General features: G+C 40.4%; 1 protein-coding gene across 1 annotated transcript in view; it reads left to right on the top strand.

The window, feature by feature from the left end:
- The first annotated feature begins 5,285 nt into the window (after nt 1–5,285).
- Nucleotides 5,286–18,983, top strand: part of NLE1 (notchless homolog 1) — a 135,468-nt gene continuing 121,770 nt past the window's right edge. The window contains exon 1 of the mRNA XM_075195163.1: nt 5,286–5,371. The gene's annotated coding sequence lies outside the window, so the exon portion shown is untranslated. The remainder of the gene's footprint in view (nt 5,372–18,983) is intronic.

The following is an 18,983-nucleotide window of genomic DNA, read 5'->3' as shown; positions in this document are numbered from 1 at the left end:
GTTAACCCGTACCCCACCCGATACTATCACTAGTTCTTGTTTGGTTGCTCCACATTTAACTACTTGCTAACTACTTGCTAGATACGTGAGAGGAAGATGTGGGGTATTTTGACTACAGTGTCCAACTCCCACTCTACTTTTATATTTACCTACTAAATATGGGGAAAATCATCACAAGCAGAGACACAGAACAAGAACATGCATATTACACATCCTGCTATTAAAACTTATATAAAGTGAAGAATCCCTCAGGATACAATCATATAATATCAATGGGCAAAACATATCTGATAAGAACTCCTTAACGACTACATTCCGATAAGATACACATAGCCTTCATACATGAGTTCCACTTTAAACATGGCCCCACCATCACAATTCCCCTGCTTTTTTCAGTAAAAACTTAAGGGGTGGCCACCCCTTTTTCCAATCATCTATAACTGACATTATACAGTGTGCAATAGGAGACTGGCATATACTCCTAACTGGGGTCAATGTAAATACTTTGCTAGTGCACTGGAGCAGGTTGAGACGCTTAAAGAAAGCATCCTACTTATAGGTGATAATCTAATTTGGGCCCTGTACCCTCCAATGTTTGAAAGCATCTTGATTTATGTATTGATTGTTAAAAAAAATGGAAAAAGTTGAAAATCCATATTTATGTTAATGATTATACTGTTAATAGTTGTTCATTTATTTTATAATATAATACTTTTTGTATGCATTCTGATGTGAGCTTATATTGCACATGCACTTGTGCATATACTGCAGTCTGTTATGTCTCTCTACATAAGGCAAGTACCATTTAGGCAGAGCGCATTTACACTCAGATTCAATTTGAAATATTATCTAAACAATGCAACTCTTAAGCGTTCGCACTCCAGGAATCAATATTCAAAACTTATAAAAAAGGAGAATACCTTGTCGTATCCTAACTAAAGGGTGTCAAACCATAAAAATGGATAAACCTAAAAACATAATGGGAGGTGCACTAGGTGACTACAATAATTGACATAATAAATAATAAGCACTAATATAGCACAGTTTGTATGCTAATAAATTATACAAAATCCAGAAACATACAACCATATATAATATGCTAAATAAAAATACTGAAAATAAACATAAAATACATAAAAAAAAGTATTCCACAGTTTACTGTCAAATACTAGACTCACAATACAAACATTCCACTTATCTCAATATATCCAGGGTGCCCAGACTAAAGAATGTACATGTCCAGGTAGCTTTATAGGGTGCACCTAAATCCTGTAGAAACAGTCGGGTATATAGATGCAGGTGCAGATTGGTCATAGGCTTTACCGGGAAATCTCCAGGTAGGCTGGTGACCTAATGAGGCCACCTGATGTTTCTTTTTCTTTTTTTTTTAATTGCAGTTTTTTTTAAACAAGGAAGGTGACTGGACCAGCCAACTTCCTGCAACTGGCCGTGGATATGTGGTCCCCATATGCTGTCCCATGTGAGCAGAGAAGCACCGCTGTAAGCTGCTGAATGGTAAGTGTGGGCGTGGTGGGAGGGGCTGTTGGTTGTGTGTGTGTGTGAGAGAGCAGCGGTAGGGGGGGCCTGTTGGAAATGTGTGTGTGAAAGAGAGCAGCCTGTTTGAATTGTGTGTGTGAGCAGGGGTGGGGGGGCCTGTTGGCTATGTGTGTGTGTGAGAGGGCAGCGGTGGGGGGGCCTGTTGAAAATGTGTGTGTGAGCAGTGTTGGGGGGCTGTTGACTATGGGAGTGTGTAAGGGCAGTGGGGGGAGGCTGATGGCAAAGTTGTACGTGTGGGCATTAGTGTGGGGGGGGCTGTTGGAAATGTGTGTGTGAGCAGAGGGCAGTGCTGTTGGCTATGTGTGTGTGAGCAGAGGGGGGTGCTGTTGGCTATGTGTGTGTGTGTGTGTGTGTGTGTGTGTGTGTGTGTGTGTGTGTGTGTGTGAGCAGCTGGGTGGGGGCTGTTGGCTATGCGTGTGTTTGTGAGCAGCTGGGGGTGGGCTGTTGGCTATGTGTGTGTGTGAGCAGCTGGGGGGGGCTTGTTGGCTGTGTGTGTGTGTGTGTGTGTGTGTGTGTGTGTGTGAGCAGCACACATAGCATGTTACACAACTTGGCTGTATAGAGTTCTCCTCAGGTGAAATAATGATGATTTTACCACTGCTGACACCTGCTATCTGAATGATAAACTTCTGTCCAGCAATATGAGTGTTTGAGGGCAGTGGGGGGCTGGTGGCAAAGTTGTGTGTGAGGGCAGTGGGGGGGGGGGCTGATTGCACATTTGTGTGTGTGGGCAGCAGTGGGGGGGGGGCTGATGGATGGCAATGTTGTCTGTGTGTGAGGGCAGCAGGGGGAGGACTGATGGCAATGTTGTCTGTGTGTGAGGGCAGCAGGGGGGGACTGATGGCAATGTTGTGTGTGTGAGGGCAGCAGGGAAGGGCTGATGGCAATGTTGTTTGCGTGTGTGATGGCAAAGGGGGTTGTGGCAATGTAATGTGTGTGTGGGAGGTAGGTGTTGGCTAATTAAAGGGTGCAATTTTGCTTGTGGGGTGATGGTGGGGCAATTTAATTTAATAGCGGGGCCTATTACTTTAAGATGGGGTGGTGGGGGTGAGTTTGGGAAGAATGAGGTCTATTTATTAAATGTGAATATGAATTATTTAATGTCAGTGATGGTTGCGGGAAATAGGTAGATTTATTAAAAGCAAATGCTATTTATTACTGGGGCGGTGGGCATTCTCTACTTTAATTTGGGTGGGAGGTAGGCTATTAATTTAATGGAGGACTGTGGGTTTGCGCTAATTATTTAATTGTGGGTGCTAGCAATTTATTTGTGGGGCCTTTTAATTTAAGGTGAGGTGACAGGACCTTTAATGGTGGGTGGTTTGGGGCTATTAATTGAATGTGGAGCTGAGTTTGGGAAAGAGGGCTATTTACTAAATGTGAATATGAATTATTTAATGCCGACATGGTTGTGAGAAAAAGCTATATTTATTAACCGTAAATGCTATTAATTTATTGTTGGGGCTGCTTGGAGGGAGGAAAATAGGTTTATTTATTAAATGTGAATAGTAGTATTTTAATGTTGGGGCTAGAGGGAAGCCAATTTATTAAATGTAGGTGCTATTGATTTAACACTGGAACTCATTGGAGTTTTCTTAATTTCATGTACTCATTTTTTTTTCCAAATAGGGCTCCCAGCATTCCAGGATCCAGACAAGCAGCAACTGATCAAGAGACAGCAGCAGCCACAGGTGGGGAAAGCGACAAGAACAGGTAGGAGAGAGCAGGACAGTCTGCTAACTATATTAGCAGTTCCTCTGCACTATGTTATTAAATAAACACTCTAAAAGCTCTAATTGGCTTTGTGAAGTATATTGCTAAATATTTTATTTTGTGAAATTGCCATTTAAAACAAAATAATTGTTTTATATTGTATTCCATGTCCCCAGGGACAAAATTCAGAACCTCATTTTTTTTCTGCGTTGATTTTTATAACCTGAAAAATGAACATAAGCGTCTTAACCTTTCCAAAGGTTCAGAAGGAATGAGTGCGGGTTCATTGTCTGCATAAAGTGCAATTTTATGATTTGAGTAGCCTGAGGTAAGACCAACAGGATTTACACAAATTTTGATTGCAAGGTGCTCAATAACTAATGCAAAGATTAGGGGACTGAGGGATAGGCCTGCTTCGTGGCATTGTTGAAGCTGAAGGGTTATGGTATAGGGTGGAGATTGCTGATAAAGAATTTCCCAGAAAACCCCACTAAGGATAGAGTGCAAAATATGAAGAACCAAGATATGCAATCAAATGCTTTTTCAGCAGCAAGGCCATGCATTTTTCGCTAAGTTGATTGTTCATCTAGTATTGTGTGATATCTGCCTTCCAGGTTAAACTAAACTTGGTCTGGGTGGGGAGGACTGAGTTACCATGTTACCAGGATTTTTGCATAGATTTTGAGGTCAAATTTAATAGCAATATCGGTCTGTAATTGCTACAATAGGTATATGGGTCTGTAAAGTCTGGGGTGCTGGTATTGCCTGCATAGAATCCTCTCCCTTTGTAACAACCCCTCAACCAGGATTCATGTAAACTGTGATCTATAAGACTCTCTCCAACATTGATATCCACCCCTAATCTTAGCAAGATAGGACTGTGAGACCAGACATCAAAGTTCCTAGAATAAACCCCTAGAACCAGGCTTGTCATAATATTCACATGTATCAGCCCCCTTTTGCTTAAAGTGGAAGGTGCTCACTGGTACTTGGTTGCTCCCAGGTTTTAGAAACTTAGTAGTAGGGGTTTATTCTGGAACTAACTCTAGTACTGGGTATATAGGAGACTATGGTCATGTGATACTTTGCAAAAACAGGAAACATAGGTGCTCACGCAAACCTTGCCTAGTGTCTGTGCAATACCATCCAAGGAGTAGTCAGTGCCCAGCCAGAGGTTCAAATAGGAGGCAAGTCTGGATCCAAGCAAAGGTCTGGTTGGGAAGCAATCCAAAGAATACTCCACAGTGAAGATCAGGGCTGGTGGCCAGCCAAAAGAATATTCAAAGTACAAAGTAATGGTTACGGCAGGTAGCAATGTACAGAGAGGTCAGGAACCAATGCAGGGGTCAGAAACCAAACCTATTTGTCTGGCAGTTCCTTTACTCTCAGTAACATGTCGTTACTGAGCACTCCTACTGATGTACTTCAGGCAACAGACACTCACTGTTTGTGAGTGCCAACTGTGAACCAGTTGTAGGAGCGTAGTTACTGCACCCACCATTCTCCTTCACTGGCACCTGGAACTGCTTACATCTGGCTTTTGTAAGTAGCTTCTGCAGCACTTCTTTGCTGGTGACTCTGGCTGGTTCCTAATGAGTTCAACACAAGACAATCAGCAAATGGATTAGAGCTGTAGCTCTTATCTATAGGTCATAGGAATTCAGCACATAACAGGTGTCATGCATGATTTTAGAGCTAATAGCAGTTTGCACCCTTGTCATAAATTCAAATAGGCACTTGGAAAAATGTACCAATCCTACTGGATGATTTGAGCAGGGTGGCCCATCTGAGAAAGAGGAATGAATGCATTGGAACAAGGGTTTTTTCATATTTATCATGAGGACATACCTATCTTCTTGCAAACAGGAAAGATTCCAACAAAGCATTATTACATATTAATGGTCTGGGCACAGGGAAAAATGGGGTGTTTGAAATTGGGAGTTAAATATAATTTACTGTAATCTATGATTCCCATTGGCACGGTTTCTATTACTAATGTAGGAAGACTCACTGATGGGCACTCAACCCAAGGATTGTGGTTGTCACTGTGATGCCTTGTCTCTATCTGGGACCTGAGGTGGATCCAGCAACAACATCTAAGGTACTTACTGCTATGTTTTCACCTTTGATTGTGAACCTACTTGCTGTGCACCTGCTTTTGCTGTGTCTTCTGGTATTTTGGATAATAAAAAGAAACAAACTTGAAACTCCTGCTCACTGACTCAACAGTGCCTGATACAGACCTGAAGAAAATAACACAGGTCTGCGATGAAAAAGCCTTTTTAATGAATTTATGTAATATTATAGATTTTTGGCTTCTGAACACGAAAATGACTCCCGATTTTACATATCACATCACGTTTTTCTGCAAAACGTGTATTTATGAATAAGTAATTTTTTTCATATTCTTTAAAATAATAAGGGCTATATTTACTAAACTGCGGGTTTGAAAAAGTGGAGATGTTGCCTATAGCAACCTATCAGATTCTGGATATCATTTATTTAGTACCTTCTACAAAATGACAGCTATAATTTGATTGGTTGCTATAGGCAACATCTCCACTTTTTCAAACCCGCAGCTTAGTAAATCTAGCCCTAAATCTATTCTGCCTACATTTATTATAAAACATTGTCTTAAATGAATTCAGTCAGTAGTATAGAACGTTGCAATTTCAATACCTAAAATTTTGGAGAACTGTGTAATCAGTGGCTTTATCTAGGGAGGTAATAATTCTGCTTTAAACATGACCTCCTATGTCCCTGGGAAACACACATGAGGCTTGCAATTGCTATAGATATATAGTTATTATAACTTGGTTTACTGAGTGGGATTGTATAGTAGTATGGACACTTTGAGATGCTCTAAACCTTAGATAGAACCAAGAAAAATGGCTTCCTGGGGTCTTGGGGGTCTACCAGTTGGTAGATAAAAGAGGGGTAAGTCCCCTCCAAGAACTTCAGGAGGAGCTATGGAGTGGACCTATGTGCAAATTTGACACTTCATTTCATGCATGGGCCCACTTACTCTACAGAGATTATAGGTGAAGAGGTCATGAATGACCCCTGGTTTTGGTTCCTCCTTAAGATTCAAATCTCAATGTCTAACTATGATAAAGCATTTAAACTATGCAGCCAGGCTTTAATTTTCTTAAACTAGGAATTGCCAGTCTACCCCTCTATCCAAAAATGGTTTCAATCTGAATAGAGGACTTTTCTATTTTGCTCTGCTAGATCCTCTGTAAAATCTCCTAAATTGCCTTAACCCCCACCCAAACTGTGATACGAGACTCTACATACTCTAGGAGGCAAACACATAGACACAACTCCAACTCATACCTTCTGGGCTTCTGTTGTTACAGAATGGGTATAATATATTTGCTATCTTGGACCATCTAGGTCACCCATGAGGTCTCACCACTTATTTACCTAACCTTATATAGACCCACTGCACAGTCCACACCTCACCACATAGGTCTCTTACACTGCTTGGATCCTGGTCATAAATGGGAAGCCGCTGGTCAACTGAATTTTTGGTGAGCTGCTGTAATTTTTGGTGAGCTCTGTGCTCTCAGGCTCCATTTTCAGGATGACTGTTGCCTGGTATTCAGGGCCAAATTGCCAACCTTTTACAAGTTATCAAGGTAACATTCCAGATGCAACTTAGACAAGCCAAAAGAGAATTACACTTTGATATTAGTGACCTGGGCAACAGAACCTATGCATTAGAATCTATGAATGACTATCTTTGCTGGGGTGGGGTACAAGTTTGCGAAGGCAGTCATGCCGACAACAATTTGAGCGACAGGGATATCTAAACGGTCTAATTCCAATATGGAGTTAGTACAGATTTGTAAAAAAAAAAAAGTGACTTACAAGAATTCCAGCATTAGGACATACCGCCAGTGAGATTCACGACACTTCAAACGGCAACAGTTCTACCGGGTTATTTGTTAGCTAAGCCAATTTGTTATCTCTATGTTGTACACATTTTGTTTTCCTTTTTCTAGTAATCTACTAGGCTTTTCCTAGCCTTTTAGTTGTCCACTACAGATGCCCTGTTCAAATACCCATTGTAGTTTTTATTACCAATGTCATTAATTAACTTAGTTATCATGTCATCTTTCTGCACACACAAGATGTTTTGGGTTATTATTGTTATCTTCTCTTCACTTTCCCTTCGAACCTGCTTCCTTGACCTTGCATATCCACTCAAATGCTCAGTATGAGCTCTCACATCTCATTATACAGACTCCTTACAACGTCTAATGGCATCTAATGTTAATGGCCTAGATTTACCGCAGGAAACATTCCATCTTCCTACTTGACCTTAGACATGGTAATTTTTTATAAAGTTTTAATGTAGGAAACTCACCTGGTACCCCCACATTTCCTTGGGACCACCTTCTTTTTGGTTATGTTGATTCCAAATAAAAATGAGTTCTTATCCTTATCCATAGCAAAATCTCTTCACTCCCATCACACATTTTCAGACCCATATAAGAGACTTGTCATATTACTTGGATCTATATGCCAAATACAAAAAAAATTGGTGTTGTCATTTGCTCCAAATACAAGCCCAAAAATGACCTCATCAGCAATTTCAGGACCTGCCTGATTGGTCCTTTTCTGTGTTTACCTTTTGACAGGTAAACATACAAACAAAGGGATAGCAGATGAGCCACTCCTAATTTAATTAGGGACAGGTATTGTTCTGTGGCTATACATCAGAGTTTGTTTAAACAGGAGAGATCACAATCCAGACACATTTACATTTAAATGCACTATACAGTCCTCTGTAATTAAACATAGAGCTCTGTCTGTGGGCCTTTTCCCTATGCTAGCACACACAGACCCACAGTTAAACAAAGACAATAGACCCCCTGGTGTGATGTACATTCATAAAGCACTACTGGACAATAATCCTTTTGCCTAGGCTGAGACAATGGACTAGTTTGCAAGATAAGAAAACCATGCTGGCAGAAATTTTAACTACTTACAAAATTGAATGTATATAAGTATAAATATGACTGAGAAATATGGGGAACCAGAGGGCTAGAAAAAGTATATGTTTTTATAGTTCACAGTTTGTGAGAAATGAGTTGCAGACTGGTTGAGGTGAATTAATAACTTGTTCCTCTACACACTCTTATAAACTTAGACAGAAAAGCCCCCACAACCTAATTTTAGAAAGAAACAACAAGTGTCCACAAACAGGTTACTGGAGAATCTTACCAATTTTTACGCTTCTTTTTTAAGCATCCCTGAGTTTCATTACTTTCCGCTCCTCTTAGCAGAAACAAAGATAACTACTTATTATGAGGCACTCCTATGGTATTAATAATGTAAGGTACAGTATTAGGAATTAGATGCTTAATCTATTCATTAGACTAACGTAGGTAATGTACAGAAAGTGTGTGCGGAGGGCGTTCCGATGCAGATATGACCAATTCAAGTAGTACGGTTGGTTTGCGCATATTATTTGCATAAGCTACAGGGCAGGTGTTAAAGCCGACTGTCAGACTCCGGCCCGCACACCGACTGGTTGGGTCATGGCGGATACCTCTAAACACATTGTGGGCTTGATTAATTAAGGTACACAAAACAAACGTAATGTGCGTTTTTGCACACGTAATTCGGGCACGTGCACGTTCATATTTAACTACAAGCTGATCTGAAGAAACTCTTCTTGTTGAACATGGGTGTAGGTGCACACTATATATAAGGCACTTGCCATATTAAGACAGATACAACACACTGCAGGATACAAACAATGCATATGTGCAATATAAAGTCCCAGCAGAACGTACAGAAAAAAGTAATCAATTAATGTCACTGGCTAATAAAATAATCATTAATGAAAAAACATTAAAAAAAATGTTTTTTTTCTTCCTATGAAATACATTTATCATGAAGTTGTTATTGTCTATAAAATATGTTTTTGCAGTTGCTCTTGATTGCAAAAACATGTTCTAGTATGCATACGTGACATCACTATCACTCGGCACTTACACCAGCACTGTAGCTGGTGCAAATGATATGACTGAAAAACAAATTACCTTAGAGATGCCCAGAGTTTGAATCGAACATTGCTGCGTGTGTTCGACCTTGACACGCACTGTACATTGACTGCCTGCATAGGCCCCTACACTCCCATATTTCGTCCATCAAGTCGTAGGCTGTCGGAAGTGTCCTTTGTGTTCGAAGATGAATTGGATGTACTTGCATTCATTGGTGTATAATCCTTTTCTGGGCATGTGCAGTGCAACTTAACGCAATATAGTCTGTTCTGTCTGTCTACATAAGGCAAGTACCATTTAGGCAGAGCGTACTTACACCCAGATTCAAATCAAAACGCATCTGCTTCTATTTGAATACGGTCTGTACTATGGTCAAGTTCCATGTTCTTTTTCAAAACACAATTTGTGTGAAAGCTGCGTCCAACCATGAATCAGGCACTATTTTCACAGAGCCGTAGCCCTTATTCTCATCATTCACACTAGATTTAGATCAGTATAAAAATTTGACTATGTATCAAAATGCTCCAATAATTATTAGTCATTCAGATACATTCTCTACATAAATTGCAGTAGCTAATAATGTTTTCCCTTTGTGTATAAATCTGATATCTAGGTTGTTGAGCCTATACAAACAAGTGTGATCTAAAACAGACACACGTCCCTGCAATCCTGAAATATCTAGTGAGTAATGACTATCTGTGTTGCAAATTCTCAAGATTATTATGTTTATACTGTATACACCCACTGATGTTAACTGTATTGGCATTATTATTTGAAAAGATAACGATACCATACAAGTTGCGGTAATAAGCTTTTTTTTTAATAAGCTTTTCCAGCAGCAAGGAATGCCCCTTAATACATGCACTCTCCACTCCTGTATATCGTTTTGATCATCTTAAAATCAAATGGTGTTTAGGTACTGCACAGAAAAACTAGTGCGCCTACTTCATACTCTTGCAAAGGACGCTCTCATTCTGTTCAACATCTCCTACCAGCCGTTGCAAACTAAGGCATACATCACCACCAAAAATTACCTTTTACTGTACTTTGGGAGTTTTTCACTTTATAAATGAGACACTATGGGTGTCATTTAGCATTGCACTTAGGTTTGCAAACTTGAACCTGTGCAAATATGCACAAACACAAGTTAGATATGTCTGTCCATATTTAGAGTTGTGTTACACTTATGAGCATCTCATAATATGAAAAAAGTATGTCTACAAAATTTGTAAGTCAGATGCAACTCTAGCCCTAACTACGTGTGCTGCTCAGGGGGGCATGGTTAACTTGCTTCCCAATGCCCGTATTGTATAGTATTTGCATGTCCCTGATCTGCCCTTCAAAGCACAAAAGGCCGCAAGTGTTACATATGCGCGTTACTGCCAAACATTGTGTGCATTGAATTGTTATCACTGACTATGCTCAACATTGAAACTTCCTACTGCAATTATATTGATGAAATAGTAACATGAACTTGCAATATTGAGCATGATTACAGTAAAAAATAAATTTACTACTTCGACTTACAAATTTTTATTGATATGAAAAAACAATAAAATGCAGTGTTGATTCCTTTCCTCATGTACCCAAATTACTTCATTTAAACTCTACATGCTTATTACCAATAATAATAATGACACTGACACCAATGTTAGTTTTCGAAGAAAGGTCACAGTTTATTTAAAATCGAATAAAAAAATTAGGTGCCAGAGAGAGCAGGGCAGTCAGCTAAAAAGCATATACCAAAAAGGTGGGAGATCACCTTCCCACCGACCCAGGTTAAACATTATCTATTGGCCGGTACTATTGTGAGGCAATAAGTGACTATACCCCCTCTGACTCAACGGTGTTATGCCCTTACTAGGCATCTCAGGGTCCTACTTACTAGAGCAACCCAGAGTCTAGTGCTTTGAAGGAGACAGTGACCATTAACCTTGAACTGCGTAAGTACCGTCTGCTAACTGCAATCTGACTGCGATGCTCTCCCACCACAGCAGTGAACCTTTAATGGACTCACAGCCCGCCACCCATAGAAACCAATAAAGACTCCCGAATAAAGTCGCTCAATAAATAGCCTAATGCCTTCCATCGTTAAATGAGACCCAACTGTTCTAAACAGGTGTCCTTTATCAATTGATATTGGGGGATGATCAACGACTGCGCCCTGTAGGGATCTGATGTTCTGTCTCGCATATCTATTAATTTTCTTTACCACTCTCCGATGAACATGACAACCGGGGTATAATTTTAGACCAACAGATCTTAATCTTTGGTCATTCTGCGTAAATATGCTTCAAGTTCTCTCGAATACGAATGATTAAGTCAAAGGATCTGCCTTTACCCACATCGTTGTCACCCAAGTGAGAGACTGCTATATCGGGAACGCCATTAGTGCTTATTTCCTGTGTTAAAAGGGGGATGAGTTCTGACCATTCCATTAATCGCTTTTGTGACCACCTGATGTCAACTGGGTGGGAATAACGTGACCAATTATATGCCAAGCTATGCTTTGATGCCCAAAACATGAAAGAGTGACCTATGACCCATATTTACCTCTTCTTGTCGGCTGAACCAAGGACAAAAGATATATATCTCCATCAACATGTGCAGAGGAAAAGCAGGCATCAAAGCTGCTCATACCAGTTGCCATTAATAGCAAACAGAAGACAAACTTTCTTTACCAGAGGGCATAATAAGGAAAGGAAAGAAAAGGCAAGTAACCCAAATGAAGGTGAAAACCCATAAAACCCTGGAGGCATACCACTAATCAGGCCTTGGTCCAAGGAAAAAATGGGAGAGCTCCCTTCATGCCCCCATTCAACACGGTGAGCGGCATAGCCCTGGGTCACCCACCAACAGCGAAAAGAAAATGACCAGTAAAAAAAGAGGAAGCAAGGTTTGTTTAACATAACTTTATGCATCGGGCCTTATATACCTCCAATAAGTATGTGACTCCCATCTCCCAAATGCCTGAATTTATGAAATGGATGCGCCCCTGGCTGCTGCAGCAGTAACTGCCCCTATCCAGAACGAATGAGTGCCATACTGCAGTATTAATAGTAATATTGCCGGATAGACACATGTAAGTGCACTTATTGGACGTGGACACCGCTGGATGCTGCAGCAGTAGCTGCCTCAATCCAAAAGGTTTTGGTGGCATATAATGCCGGGTCTAAACCAATGAGGGCTAGGGAGCACTTTAGGAGGGCCTTAAATTGCAATTTCGTCAATGGATATTTATCTAAACGTATTAACCATAAATCACAATGTTTCATAATTGTCTGCGGTAGACTCAGACAGGGATAAAATCAGTCTTGCCAAAGTTTGCTGGTCTATTGACCGACGGTTATCAATTATTGCTGGATGTATCTTAGCCTATCCTTTAAGTGCTTTTGAATAATGAGCCTGACATATTTTGCTTTCGTACATGGTCGACTTCCTTAGGTCAAATGGCCGAGTATCGGACCCAGATAATATAAGTGTTCTGAAAGTTATGTCATAATAAAGCCTCAAAATTGGAAATCAATGTAGGGCCAGCAAGAATGAGATGAGCATGTCCCATGAATTAACCGTCAGCTTACATTAAATAACGGAGAGAAGTTCCTTAGCTGTATTGATTAACGAGCCACTCACGCTCGCAGTCCCGAGCCTGTAGCATAGCCTTAACTTCTGTGATTTTTGACCCAAAGGTGAAATAAAGGAACAATGTGTATCTTTTAGTCATGAGTCAACTATGAGTCACGAATATTAAAACGTCATTCAGGAGTCTGTGGATTAAGTCTACCGGGGGAGATGATTGAAATTTAGCTCTGCTAAAAGTAAGACCCATATCATTCTCTGCACCAGATATATACTACAATACATTAATGAAAGGTAGGTGCCACTTTTGCAATGTACCCAAGAGAAGTGCATACTATTGGCCATAAATTAAATTGTAAAATGCCAATGCCTGCGCACCAGGTAATAATTATGAAATCAAACCATTCCAGAACAAGTGGGTAAGGGCGTAGCTTTCTAGTTACTATATGAAAGGCAAACACGCTTCTTACTGGGGGGGCCTATGCCTTATAAACCATCCTCGCCATGGTTGCCCTCCATGGATGTCCTTGCCATGGATGTAGTCAACCGAACCCTGCCACCCCCCTGGGCCTCTATGTGTGTGGCTTTGTGCTAATTGAGGTGTTCTATTATCTAGCTCAGGGAGCATGTTTGTAAAGAGCCTCACCCGATTATGCGGACCCCAGTCCTGTCTGGCAAGCCGTAAATGTACTATAAAGCCTGTTGAATTCATGTGTGTAGCCACTAATGAAAATGTGATAAGTAGCCTAGCTGCCCTCTGATTATAGAGAGGGGCCAAGAAATTAGGTAGTGTTCTGAATGGGACAGTGGTCAAAGTGGAGATTTGTAAGTGGCAATATGAAAATTTAACAATCTACAGCAACCAGCTTTGTAGTTGATAAGAATATCTGCAGCCTTTACTCTCTTGATCCTGTGAGAGTGTGAAACAATGAATAGCTATTAAAGGTACAAATAAATGTGTGAAATACCTTAAAAAGCTATAACTACAGATATGAGAACTACGCCCTTGACATAAGAGTCAAAGAAAAAACAAGTGTTTCCCATGAAACAGAGACAAAAAAAGGATGCAAGACTAAAAACAATGACTGAAGGACATTGCACAGTACTAGACAAAGGATATTGCCTTATATGTACTTATTGTTGAAAATAAATATTTGCTGAGCTAATATCATCATTTATTTATATAGCGCCAACATATTCCGTAGCGCTTTACAATTGGGGACAAACATAATAAACTAATAAACAAACTGGGTGAAACAGACAAAGAGGTGAGAGAGCCCTGCTCGCAAGCTTACAATCTATGGGACAATGGGAGATTGACACATGAGGTTAAGTCTACATTTTGCATTTTGGCCCAGCCAGACTGCAAAGGTAAAAGTGACTCATAAGCTAAATGATCCCGTCACACAACAATGTTGGTCAGGGGGTAGTTGTCTTGTGTGAAATTGTGTAACAGGCGGTAACAGGCTAAAGGTAGTGAGGTTAAGAGGGTGGTTGAGGAATATTATAAGCTTGTCTGAAGAGGTAGGTTTTTAGAGAACGCTTGAAAGAGGAGAGTCTTATTGTGCGAGGGAGAGAATTCCATAGAGTGGGTGCAGCCCGAAAAAAGTCCTGTAACCGGGAATGGGAGGATGTAATGAGGGTGGATGAGAGACGCAGATCTTGTGTAAAACGGAGTTGCAGAGTTGGGAGATATTTTGAGACAAGAGAGGAGATGTATGTTGGTGCAGCTTTGTTGATGGCCTTGTAGGTTAGTAAAAGTATTTTATATTGGATTCGGAATAAAACAGGCAACCAGTGTAGAGACATACAGAGTGATTCAACAGAGGAATAATGATTTGCAAGGAAAATCAGTCTTGCCGCAGCATGCAAAATAGATTGTAGGGGTTTGAGTCTGTTTTTGGGAAGACCAGTAAGGAGGGAATTGCAATAGTCAATGCGGGAGATAAGTGCATGAATTAAGGTTTTTGCAGTGTCTTGCGTGAGATATGTGCGAATTCTGGAAATGTTCTTTAGATGTATGTAGCATGATTTAGATATAGAGTCAATGTGGGGAATAAAAGATAGGTGTGAGTCAAGGATTACACCTAGGCAGCTAGCTTGTGGGGTGGGATTTATGGTCATGTTATCAACAGAGATAGAAATGTCAGGTATGCTCTTGTTGGTGGGTGGGAATATTATTAACTCTGTTTTAGAAAGATTAAGTTTGAGTTGGCGAGAGGACATCCAAGATGATATGGCAGAAAGACAGTCAGTTACACGGGACAACACAGATGTCGAGAGATCAGGAGAGGATAGATAGATTTGGGTATAATCCGCATAGAGATGATACTGAAAGCCAAAGGAACTTATTAGATTTCCAAGAGAAGCGGTATAGATAGAGAACAGCAGAGGACCTGGCACTGAGCCTTGTGGTACTCCAACTGATAGGGGAAGCGGAGCAGAAGTGGCTCCAGAGAAATTAACAGTGAAAGAGCGATTAGAGAGGTAGGGTGAGAACCAGGATAGAACAGTGTCTTGAAGACCTAGGGATTGCAGCGTTTGTATGAGAAGAGAGTGGTCAACGGTGGCAAATGCAGCCGAGAGATCCAGGAGAATTAGGAGAGAGTAATGGCGTTCAGTTTTAGCAGTGATCACATCATTGACAACCTTGGTCAACGCAGTCTCTGTGGAGTGTTGAGAACGAAAGCCAGACTGAAGAGGATACAACAGGTTGTTAGCGGAAAAAAAGCGTGTGAGGCGAGTGTAGGCAAGTCTCTCTAGAAGCTTGGAGGGGCAACAGAGCTGAGAGATGGGATGGTAATTTGAGAGAGAGTTTGGGTTGGAGTTTTGTTTTTTTAGAATAGGAGTAATCACTGCGTGCTTGTATAGTGATGGAAAGATGCCAGCAGATAGTGAGAGATTACATATTTGAGTTAGAGGTGAAATGAGCACAGGAGACAGGTATCTACCAATTTGCGAGGGAATACTTGTTTTTAACCAATTAATGCTCAAGCTCAAGTATAAATAAAGGAACAGTCTGGGAAGTCCCTCAAAGCTGATTCTGAAACTACAACTACTTCTCTGTGTTTCATTTCATCCTCTCCTATTGACTGTATTGCTGCTCAAAGGAAATCAGACTATCAGAGATCGATAATAAGGACACCAAGGATCAGTACCCCACATTTACTAGGTGCTCATCTGGGATACCCCAAATATCAGCCCAGGACTCACCAGATACCTCCTCAATCTCCGGGAAAGGCCGGTGAGTAGTGAGTAGTTGAAGTTTTGTGCATTTGCACCGCTCTAATCTATCTGCTCTTCTGTAAGATATAAGGTGGGGTTCAGTAGGGGATGGTATAACAGGTATCTGAAAAGTTACTGAATAACCTGTTTTTTTTCTAACCTTATTAATCAAATTGTTTCGTGAAAATAGATAAGAGTGAATGTATGTGTTTGTGTCGATGCAGGATGTATATAAAAGGATACAAATAAATAACTTAATTGACCTTGATAATCAAAGGCATTCCTCTATATCCGCAACTGAGGCTTGACCTTGTCCTTTGTAGATGATTATCCCTGGTCTTTAAAAGAGATCATTTGCTCCTGTAAAGACTGTGTGACATTGTGGTGATAAGAGATGTATAAGGGGATAACATAACCTCGAAAAGACTGACCTGATCAAAGACTGCCCTTGTCCTTTGTAAACTGCAATCACTGGGTCAGATGTCAGTGCACAAGGGTCCTCAGCTCTCTAGAAAGTTGAAAGAAGTAACAACTGAGTAACAAGTGTGAAATAAAGTTGCTCAGTGATTCTGGAAAGGATCCTTCGCATTTCCTTGGAGGTAGACCCAGGGGAGGGCTGATAAATTTTAGCCCAGGGGGGCAAAATTTGACTTAGCAGCCTATTTTAACAGAAAAAAAAATGCAGGTGGCCCAGTGACCAAGCCCAAGGTAGCCCACTATTGGACCAGCCTGGGGGGCATATGCCCCCCTGCCCCCCAGCCCAGCCTGCCCCTGGGTACCCCTGTTGAGGGGCGCCTGAGGTCAGAGGATAGGTCTGCCTATTGTCTTAAGAAAAATTAAATGACACCTTCAGAAGAAATAGCTGACTATATTGGTGGAATCATTGTAATAATAATAATTGTACTAGTCTTAATATATTGTCTCATAAAAACATCAAGGGGAGTGGAAGGAATTAGAGACATGCTGTGGGGTGTATGAAAATAATCTTAGTTGTCCAAACTGTAAATGTGTTGTTATAATTCAAAAGGCATTGACAATACAAAATAGTAAATTGATAGCGGTGATAGGAACTGACACTGTAACATATAGTAAACACAAGGAGGGAATTTATAATCCAACGATATATACAGCAATAGTTGGAGTCACGGTTGTCCAGACTATCTGAAAACCCAAGTAGGACTAGGTTGGTGACAAACATATCATTTTTTACCAGAAAACATTAGAAGGTTAGGACCACTTAAATGTCCATCAATAAATAAAATACCAGGAAAATATGTACCCAAGTTCATAAAAAAATCCATACAAATAGGATTTAATCGTAAAGGTGTATAAAATTAAAATAACAGTCACTTCTCATACACACTAGGGGCCGTTATTCCCATAGCTGCTGTAATGGGGGCCCAGGACAGTAAAGGAATGATGGTACAGACATCATACACTCCTGTAGATCTAGTAAAGGAAAGAGAAGGTAATGTGGCTGTTAGAGGAATCCATATCATCTTCAGAAAGGCAGGAATTCCAGATATGGGGTGATTAGATCCTAGAAAACGGGAGACTTTAAAGAAAGAACAAAATATATGGATTACCAGGAATAAGAAAGAACACCAAGTATCAGCATGGGTAAGGGCATGTAGACATATAGAACAGGAACAAACCGTAAACCCGCCTCCTACTAAGCCACCCCCAAGTGCACCACCATCAGCCCTACATAATCATTTGGCACAGGTAAACTATTCAGCTAATCATGCACAAATGCAGACGATAATAGAAACACAGGAATTAAAATATGTAGCTTATCAATTAAAAGATAAACTGCAACACCATTGGTGGGATGTGTTCACAGGTAACTGCCCCACTGCAACAGGTATTTTTAGGGTAATACTCATCCAGTACTAATAGTGGTTTTGATCCTGTTGATTGTGTGGAATTGTTATTTGTCCCATATGTTTAGAAAAATGGTTAATCAGACCATGACTCCAGTACCAATATATTTTACTCAAACTCAAAAAGTATGTACCTCATGTAAACGGAATAACACCTATCAAGCAAAAATGACATGTCTATACTGCAGTGAAATACTACTAGGGAAAGAAAAAAATAATGCAAGGGTACCTTCTCTGGCGAATGACTGATTCTCTACTCACAAAATCTGGATAAAAGTAGCTGGAGTAATAAAAAGGTAACCCTGTATCATGACATGAAAGGAAGGGTCAGGAAACACATGTATATTTGTTTAGTGGAATAAAAAGAGGGGATTGTGAGAGTATAAACAAATGAATAGTTATTAAAGGTACAAATATATGTGTGAAATACCTTAAAACGCTATATATTTATCTGTAGCTATAACTTTTTAAGGAATACTACGCCCTTGACATAAGAGTCAAAGAAAAAACAAGTGTTTCCCAGGAAACAGGGACAAAAACAGGATGCAAGACTAAAGACAACGCCTGAAGGACATTACGCAGTACTGGACAAAGGAAATTGCCTTATATGTACTTATTGTTTATACTACTGTTTTACTACTTATATTATTTGTACTTATTATAATTCTTGGGCGGCGGAGAGGTCGTCGGCGCAAGCCGAGGAGGCTGCGGGACCTAAGAATAAAAAAGTGTCCAGATAGTGGGTTATACCTGTATGACCCATTCCTGCTTGTACACACCAATGCAAGAAGGAGCTGAATCCTTCAAAGTATGCGCAAGAAACTGAACAATCCATAGGAAGGCACCTATCAATATAACACCCATCTGACAAACCGAAACACATGTAAAGAAAAGACTCTGGGTGGAAAGAGAGAAAACAAAAAGTAGAATCAAAGTCCAGCTTAGCCAAAAGGGCCCATTCCCCAAAGAACAGAACAAAATCCAAAGCCGTCTCGAAAAATAATAACTA

This window comes from Mixophyes fleayi, chromosome 2 (assembly GCF_038048845.1).
Source record: "Mixophyes fleayi isolate aMixFle1 chromosome 2, aMixFle1.hap1, whole genome shotgun sequence".
Classification (NCBI taxonomy): domain Eukaryota; kingdom Metazoa; phylum Chordata; class Amphibia; order Anura; family Limnodynastidae; genus Mixophyes; species Mixophyes fleayi.
The sequence above is the reverse complement of the archived record's forward strand: the minus strand, read 5'-3'. Positions and strand labels throughout refer to the sequence as shown.